Here is a 6,867-nt window from a genome sequence, read left to right on the forward strand (position 1 = left end):
TCTATTCTGTTCCATGTGTTCATTTTTGTACCAGTATCATACTGTCTTGATGATGACAGCTTTGTAATAGAACTTGAAGTCTGGAATTGTGACGATGCCAACTTTGGTTTTCTTTGTCAACATTCCCCTGGCTATCCAGGGTATTTTCTGGCTCCATATAAATTTTAGGATTATTTGTTCCATTGGAAAAAGTGGATGGTATTTTGATAGGATTGCATTAAATCCCTAGATTAGATTGTTTTAGGAAACATAGCCATTTTCACAATATTTGTTCTTCCAATCCACGAGCATGGAACATTTTTCAATTTCTTTGTGTCTTCCTCAATTTCTTTCATGAGTACTTTATAGTTTTCTGAGTACAGATTCTTTGCCTCTTCAGTTAGGTTTATTCCTAGGTGTCTTGTGGTTTGGGGTGCAACTGTAAATGGGATTGATGCCTTAATTTCTCTTTCTTCTGTCTTGCTGTTGATGTACAGAAATGCAACTGATTTCTGTGCATTGATTTTATATCCTGACACTTTACTGAATTCCTGTATGAGCATTAGCAGTCTTAAAATGGAGTCTCTTGGGTTTTCCACATAAAGTATCATATCATCTGAAAAGATTGAGAGTTTGACTTCTTTGCTGATTCGGATGCCTTTTATTTCTTTTTGTTGTCTAATTGCTGAGGATAGGACTTCTGGTACTATGTTGAATAGCAGTGGTGATAGTGGACATCCCTGCCATGTTCCTGAGCTTAGGGGAAAAGCTCTCAGTTTTTCCCCATTGAGAATGATATTCGCTGTGGGTTTTTCATAGATGGCTTTGATGATTGATCACATTCCAAAACTGTGAAGAGTTTTGATCAAGAAAGTTTGCTGTACTTTGTCAAATGCTTTTTCTGCATCTGTTGAAAGGATCATATGGTTCTTGTGCTTTCTTTTATTAATGTATTGTATTATATTGATTGATTTGCAGATGTTGAACCAAACTTGCAGCCCAGGAATAAATCCTACTTGGTTGTGGTGAACTATCTTTTTAATGTACTGTGGCATCCTATGGGCTAGTATTTTGGTGAGAATTTTTGCATCTGTGTTCATCAAGGATATTGGTCTGTAATTCTCCTTTTTTTTTAAAGGTTTTATTTATTCATTTGATACAGAGAGATATAGAGAAAGTGCTTGAGCAGGAGAAGAGGCAGAGGGAGAGGGAGAATCAGACTCCCCGCTGAACTGGGAGCCCAACACAGAACTTAATCCCAGGATCTGGAGATCATGACCTGAGCCAAGGCAGATGGCCAAACATCTGAGCCACCCAGGTGCCCCTGTAATTCTCCTTTTTGATGCGGCCTTTGTCTGGTTTTGGGATCAAGGTAATGCTGGCCTCATAAATACGTTTGGAAGTTTTCCTTCCATTTCTATTTTTTGGAACAGTTCAGGAGAAGAGGTATTAATTCTTCTTTAAATGTTTTGTAGAATTCCCCTTGGAAGCTGTCTGACCCTGGGCTCTTGTTTCTTGGGGGATTTTTAATGACTGCTTCAATCTCCATACTGGTTTTGGGTCTGTACAGGTTTTCTATTTCTCCCTGGTTCAGTTTTGGTAGTTTATATGTCTCTAGGAATGCATCCATTTCTTCCAGATTGTCCAGTTTGCTGGTGTATAGTTGTTCATATTATGTTCTTATAATTGTTTGTACTTAATTTGGTGTTGGTTGTGATCTCTCCTCTTTCGTTCATAATTTTATTTATTTGGGTCCTTTTTCTTTTCTTTTTGATAAGTCTGGCCAGGGGTTTATCAATCTTATTGGTTCTTTCAAAGAACCAGTTCCTAATTTCATTGATTTGTCCTATTGTTCTTTTGGTTTCTATTTCATTAATTTCTGCTCTGATCTTCATTATTTCTCTTCTCCTGTTGGGTTTAGGCTTTCTTTGCAGTTCTTTCTCCAGCTCCTTTAGGTATAGGGTTAGGCTGTGTACTTGAGACCTTTCTTGTTTCTTGAGAAAGACTTTTATTGCTATATACTTTCCTCTCAGGACTGCATTTGCTGTGTCCCAAAGATTTTGAACAATAATCTTTCCTTCTATTTTCAATGGCAGCCTAGCTGCAAAGAGTATTCTTTGCTGCTTATTTTTCTTATTTAGTGCTCTGAATATATCATGCCAGTCCTTTCTGGCCTGCCAGATCTCTATGGATAGGTCTGCTGCCAATCTAATATTTCTACTGTTGTATATAAAAACCTCTTATCCCAAGCTGCTTTCAGGATTATCTCTTTGTCACTGAGACTTGCAAATTTTACTGTTTTTATTAATTTTGAGGGGGTTCTCTGTGCTTCCTGGATTTTGGTGCTTGCTCTCTTCACCAAATTAGGGAAATTCTCTGCTATAATTTGCTCCAATATACTTTCTGCCCCTTTCTGTCTTTCTTCTTCTTCTGGGATCCCAGTTATTCTAATACTGTTTAATTTTATGGTATCACTTATCTCCTGAATTCTCCCCTCATGGTCTGGTAGTTATTTGTCTCTCTTTTTCTCAGCTTCTTTATTCTCCATCATTTGGTCTTCTATATCACTAATTCTCTCTTCTGCCTCATTTATCTTAGCAGTTAAAGCCTCTCTTTTTATTGCACCTTTTAATAGCTTTTTTTTTTATTTCAACTTGGTTACATTTTAGTTCTTTTATATCTCCACAAAGGGCTTTTATTTCTCCAGAAAAGGATTCTCTAGTATCTTCCATGCTTTATTCAAGTCCAGCTAGCACCTTGATGATTGTCATTCTGAACTCTAGTTCTGACATACTACTAATGTCCATACTACTATTGATTAGATCCCTAGACATTGGTACTGCCTCTTGTTCTTTTCTTTTTTTTTTTTTTTTGAGGTGAGTTTTTCCACCTTGTCCTTTTACCCAGATAAGAATAGATGAATGAGAGAACAAAATACTAAAAGGGTAGCAATGGCCCCAGAAAAATATACACAAAACAAATTGGAAGAGACCCAAAATGAGGGGGAGAAGAAAGGAGAAAAAAAAGAATAGAAAAAAATATATGTATGTTAGACTGAATAGAGTCACACACTATTTTGGTCTATTAGAAGAAACTGCCTCTCCAAATTTTAAAGAACGAGAAACTTATATATATACAAAAATAAGGGTAAACATGATGAAGTGATGGAATATGACTGTAAATATGAAAGTTAAAAAAGGTCTAAAAAAGGAATTGAAGAAAATTGAAAAAGAAAAAAAAGTAAAAAATGTCATCAGAATGGAGACTGGAGCAAAACCACGCACTAGATTTAGGGTATATTTTGATCTGTTAGAAGAAACTATATCCAAAAATTTTAAAGAAAGAAAAACCTACATGTATACAAAAAATAAGATCAAATACAATGAAGGGATGGAATATGACTATAACAATGAAAATAAAAAGATTTTTAAAAAGGTATTGATAAGGTAAAATAGTTAAAAAATATTAAAATAGGAAAGATGAAAAATTAAAAAAAAAATAGACTAAGAAGAAAATAAAATTTAAAAAATTTAACTCTGAAAGACTAAAGAATCATGGGGGAAAATCCATGAATTCAATGCGCAGTATTCCCGTACCTCTGAAGTTTTGAAGTTCTCATTAATATGTGAACTTGGTCTTGGTTGGATGTTCTCATTGATCTCCTGGGGGAGGGGCATGTTCTACTGATTCTCAAATGTCTTTGCCAGAGATAGAATTGCATGGCCCTTGCCAGGGGCCAGGCTAAGTGTCCTGGTTTGGAGAGTGAATCTGCTCAGGTTCACTCTCGGGAGCTTTTGTTCTCTTGATGCTTTCCATACAGCTTTGGAGGAGGAGAATGAAGATGGTGGCATCCAAATATCTGGCCCCTGAGGAGGCAAGAGCTTGGGGTCCCACTCCTCAATCTGCTCTCAGAGAAAAGCAGTCAATTCCTCCCGTCTCCCTGGTAGCTGGCTACACTCTGAGCTCACCCAGCCTGTGACCAAGCATTTTTATCTCTGGCACACAGACCTGTTTGGAGTCTCCAAACCCAGAAGATTCCTGCAACGTGCTCCTGTGCCATTTCTCCCAGAGCAGGAAGGAGGGTGTCTCCCCGGATCTGCTGCTTGTGGGGTCCCTGCTTGAGGACCAGTGGCCTGATTGTGCCTCAGATCACAGTTTAAGGTAACTCTGAGCTGAGAGCCCCCTCCTTGGCTCCATCTCTGCAGCCGGCTTCCCCACTCCAATACCTGGGAGCTCTGCCACACTCAGATACCCTGGGTCCTGAGACTACGTGAGGGGTGCCCACTTAGTCTCTGGTGCCACATCCCCCAGTGGAGCAGACTTCTAAAACTTCTGATTTTGTGCTCTGTTGATCTACCACTTGCAGGGAGCCAGCCACTACCCCCACAGTCTCTCTTCCCATATATTGCCTCGGATTCACTTCTCCAAATGTCCTACCTTCCAGAAAGTCGCTGATTTTCTGTTCCTAGAATTGCTGCTCTTCTCTTCAATCTCCTATTGAGTTTGTAGTTGTTCAGAATGGTTTGACAACTATCCAGCTGAACTCCTGGAACCTGGTGATATTTAAGTCTTCTACTCCTCTGCTGTCTTGCTCAGATGTCTGATGTTTTTTTTTTTTAAACAACTGATAATCAATTTATTAAGAAGGTCCATATAAGTGTCTGCAGTGGTTACTTCAACCTCAACTCCTGGCTCAATACTGATGGAAGTCATCTGCTTAACAATCTCAGAAGGACTGTGCAAACCAATGAGTCACTAGTGGATCCTCATCTGAAAATGATCCCAAGTCTTAGAACCTTCACCACAAGGAGCTTTTCTTGTAGTGATTCTCACAGTCTTGGCAGGCATCCAAAGTGGTCCTTTCACTATGAGATTCTTTTCCCTTGTGCCTCTGATCAAGTCAGCACATATGTTTTCCAACGATTTTCTAATGCGGCTGGTGAGAGAAATTCTAATTCAGTGATTACCACCTCTGGTTCCACAGGTGTCTTCACAGTGTCTTTAAAAATCATGGATGAGGCATGGCTTTCTGACTGACTTGCTCCTTGGTGAGAGCAGAGTGGTAAGAGCAGTGAACAGCCGTGAGTCAGGAGCAGGAGCTGCAACTGTGTCTTCCTCAAAGAGAAACTAATTTGATTCTTGGTATGTAAATTTGAGGTCTGCTAACTTGGCTAGAAGAGCTCAGCTTTCCTAGTACACAAACTGATTTGACTATGTCTGTGCTACCTACTATATATGTGGCATTGATAATTAACCATTTAATATTAGTTTCTTTGTTTTTTTGAATTTAAATTTTTTTTTTTTTTTTTTTTAAGAGCAAGAGTGTGTGAGTGCAGGAGGGGTCGAGGGGGAGGGAGAGATAGAATCTCAAGGAGGTTCCATACCCAGCATTGAGCCCAATCTGGGGCTCAATCTCACAACACCCTGAGATCATGACCTGAGCCAAAGACAAGAATTGGATTCTTAACTGATTGAGCCCCACAGCACCCTAAGATTACTTTCTTATATATTAATAATAATATTAAGAATAAATGAGATTAAATATGCATATTGAGGGCTTAGCACAATGACTAAAACAGTCAGTAATCAAACAATGTGTTTATCATTACTGAGTGAAAAGACTTGGATATCCCCCCTAAGTAGTGTGTTACTTTGGACAACTTATGTACCTTCCTCAACTTAACATAGGGTTATGTCCCAATAAACCCACATAAGTTGAAAATGTAAGTTATCATGAATACCATAAGAAAATGCATTTAGGGGCGCCTGGGTGGCTCAGTGGGTTAAGCCGCTGCCTTTGGCTCAGGTCATGATCTCAGGGTCCTGGGATCGAGTCCCGCATCGGGCTCTCTGCTCAGCAGGGAGCCTGCTTCCCTCTCTCTCTCTCTGCCTGCCTCTCCGACTACTTGTGATTTCTCTCTGTCGAATAAATAAATAAAAATCTTAAAAAAAAACACCCTTATTAAAAAAAAAAGAAGAAGAAAATGCATTTAATACTCTTAACAAACTGAACATCATAGCTTAGCCTGGCTTACCTTAAATGTGCTCAGAACACTTAATGTTAGCCTACAGTTGGGCTAAATCATCTAACACAAAGCCTCTTTTAAAATAAAGCATTTAAAGTCTTATGTAAGTTATTAAATGCTGTACTGAAAGTGCAAAACAGAATGGTTGTTTGGGTACAACATGGTTATAATATAGTATAATAAATATCTATCCGTTGTTCACCCTCCTGATCACAGGCTCACTGGGAGCCCTGGCTCACCCTGTTGCTCAGCACCAGGAGAGAGTACCATACTGCATATTAGCACTGGCTGGGAAGAGATCAACATTCAATATTTAAAGTACAATTTCTACCAAAGACTGTCATTTTCACAGCATTGTCGAATTGAAAAATTGTAAGTCAAAACAATCATAAGTTAGGGACCATCTGTAATTCCTTTATGCCAATATTTACATTTATGTTTTCTTTATCTTTATTACTTTGTGATATTTTTATCTCTTAATCTTTAAACAATTTCATATGGTAAGTATTGCCCATTGCTAAAGGGAGAAACTCAGATGGATTGTTGCCGTGCCCCAGATCATGGAGTTTGTCCATAGCGGATGTGGATTTGAACACAAGTTCTCTGATGCTAGATCCTGATTCTTTTGTCTTTTTGTAACAGTGATCCTTAAATGAAGGGGTTAAACATATAATCTGTATGGTCCCTTCTGTCACTAACATGTTGGCATCAAATGTTCTACTCTAAGGGATTGGGTGCCCAGGGTGAAAATTAGGTCTGAAGTGGTCAAAACAACTACAACAAATGAAGAAGTATAATACTTGGCAAATGGCAAAAAATTCAGGCTGAGAGAGGACAGTTGTTGGGTTGGTGAGACCCCTTG

General features: G+C 38.7%; 1 pseudogene; it reads right to left on the reverse strand.

The window, feature by feature from the left end:
* Positions 1-4,551: 4,551 nt before the first annotated feature.
* Positions 4,552-4,991, reverse strand: LOC132014460 (small ribosomal subunit protein uS10-like; annotated as a pseudogene).
* Positions 4,992-6,867: the final 1,876 nt, after the last annotated feature.

Source organism: Mustela nigripes, chromosome 3, assembly GCF_022355385.1.
Source record: "Mustela nigripes isolate SB6536 chromosome 3, MUSNIG.SB6536, whole genome shotgun sequence".
Taxonomy (NCBI): Eukaryota; Metazoa; Chordata; class Mammalia; order Carnivora; family Mustelidae; genus Mustela; species Mustela nigripes.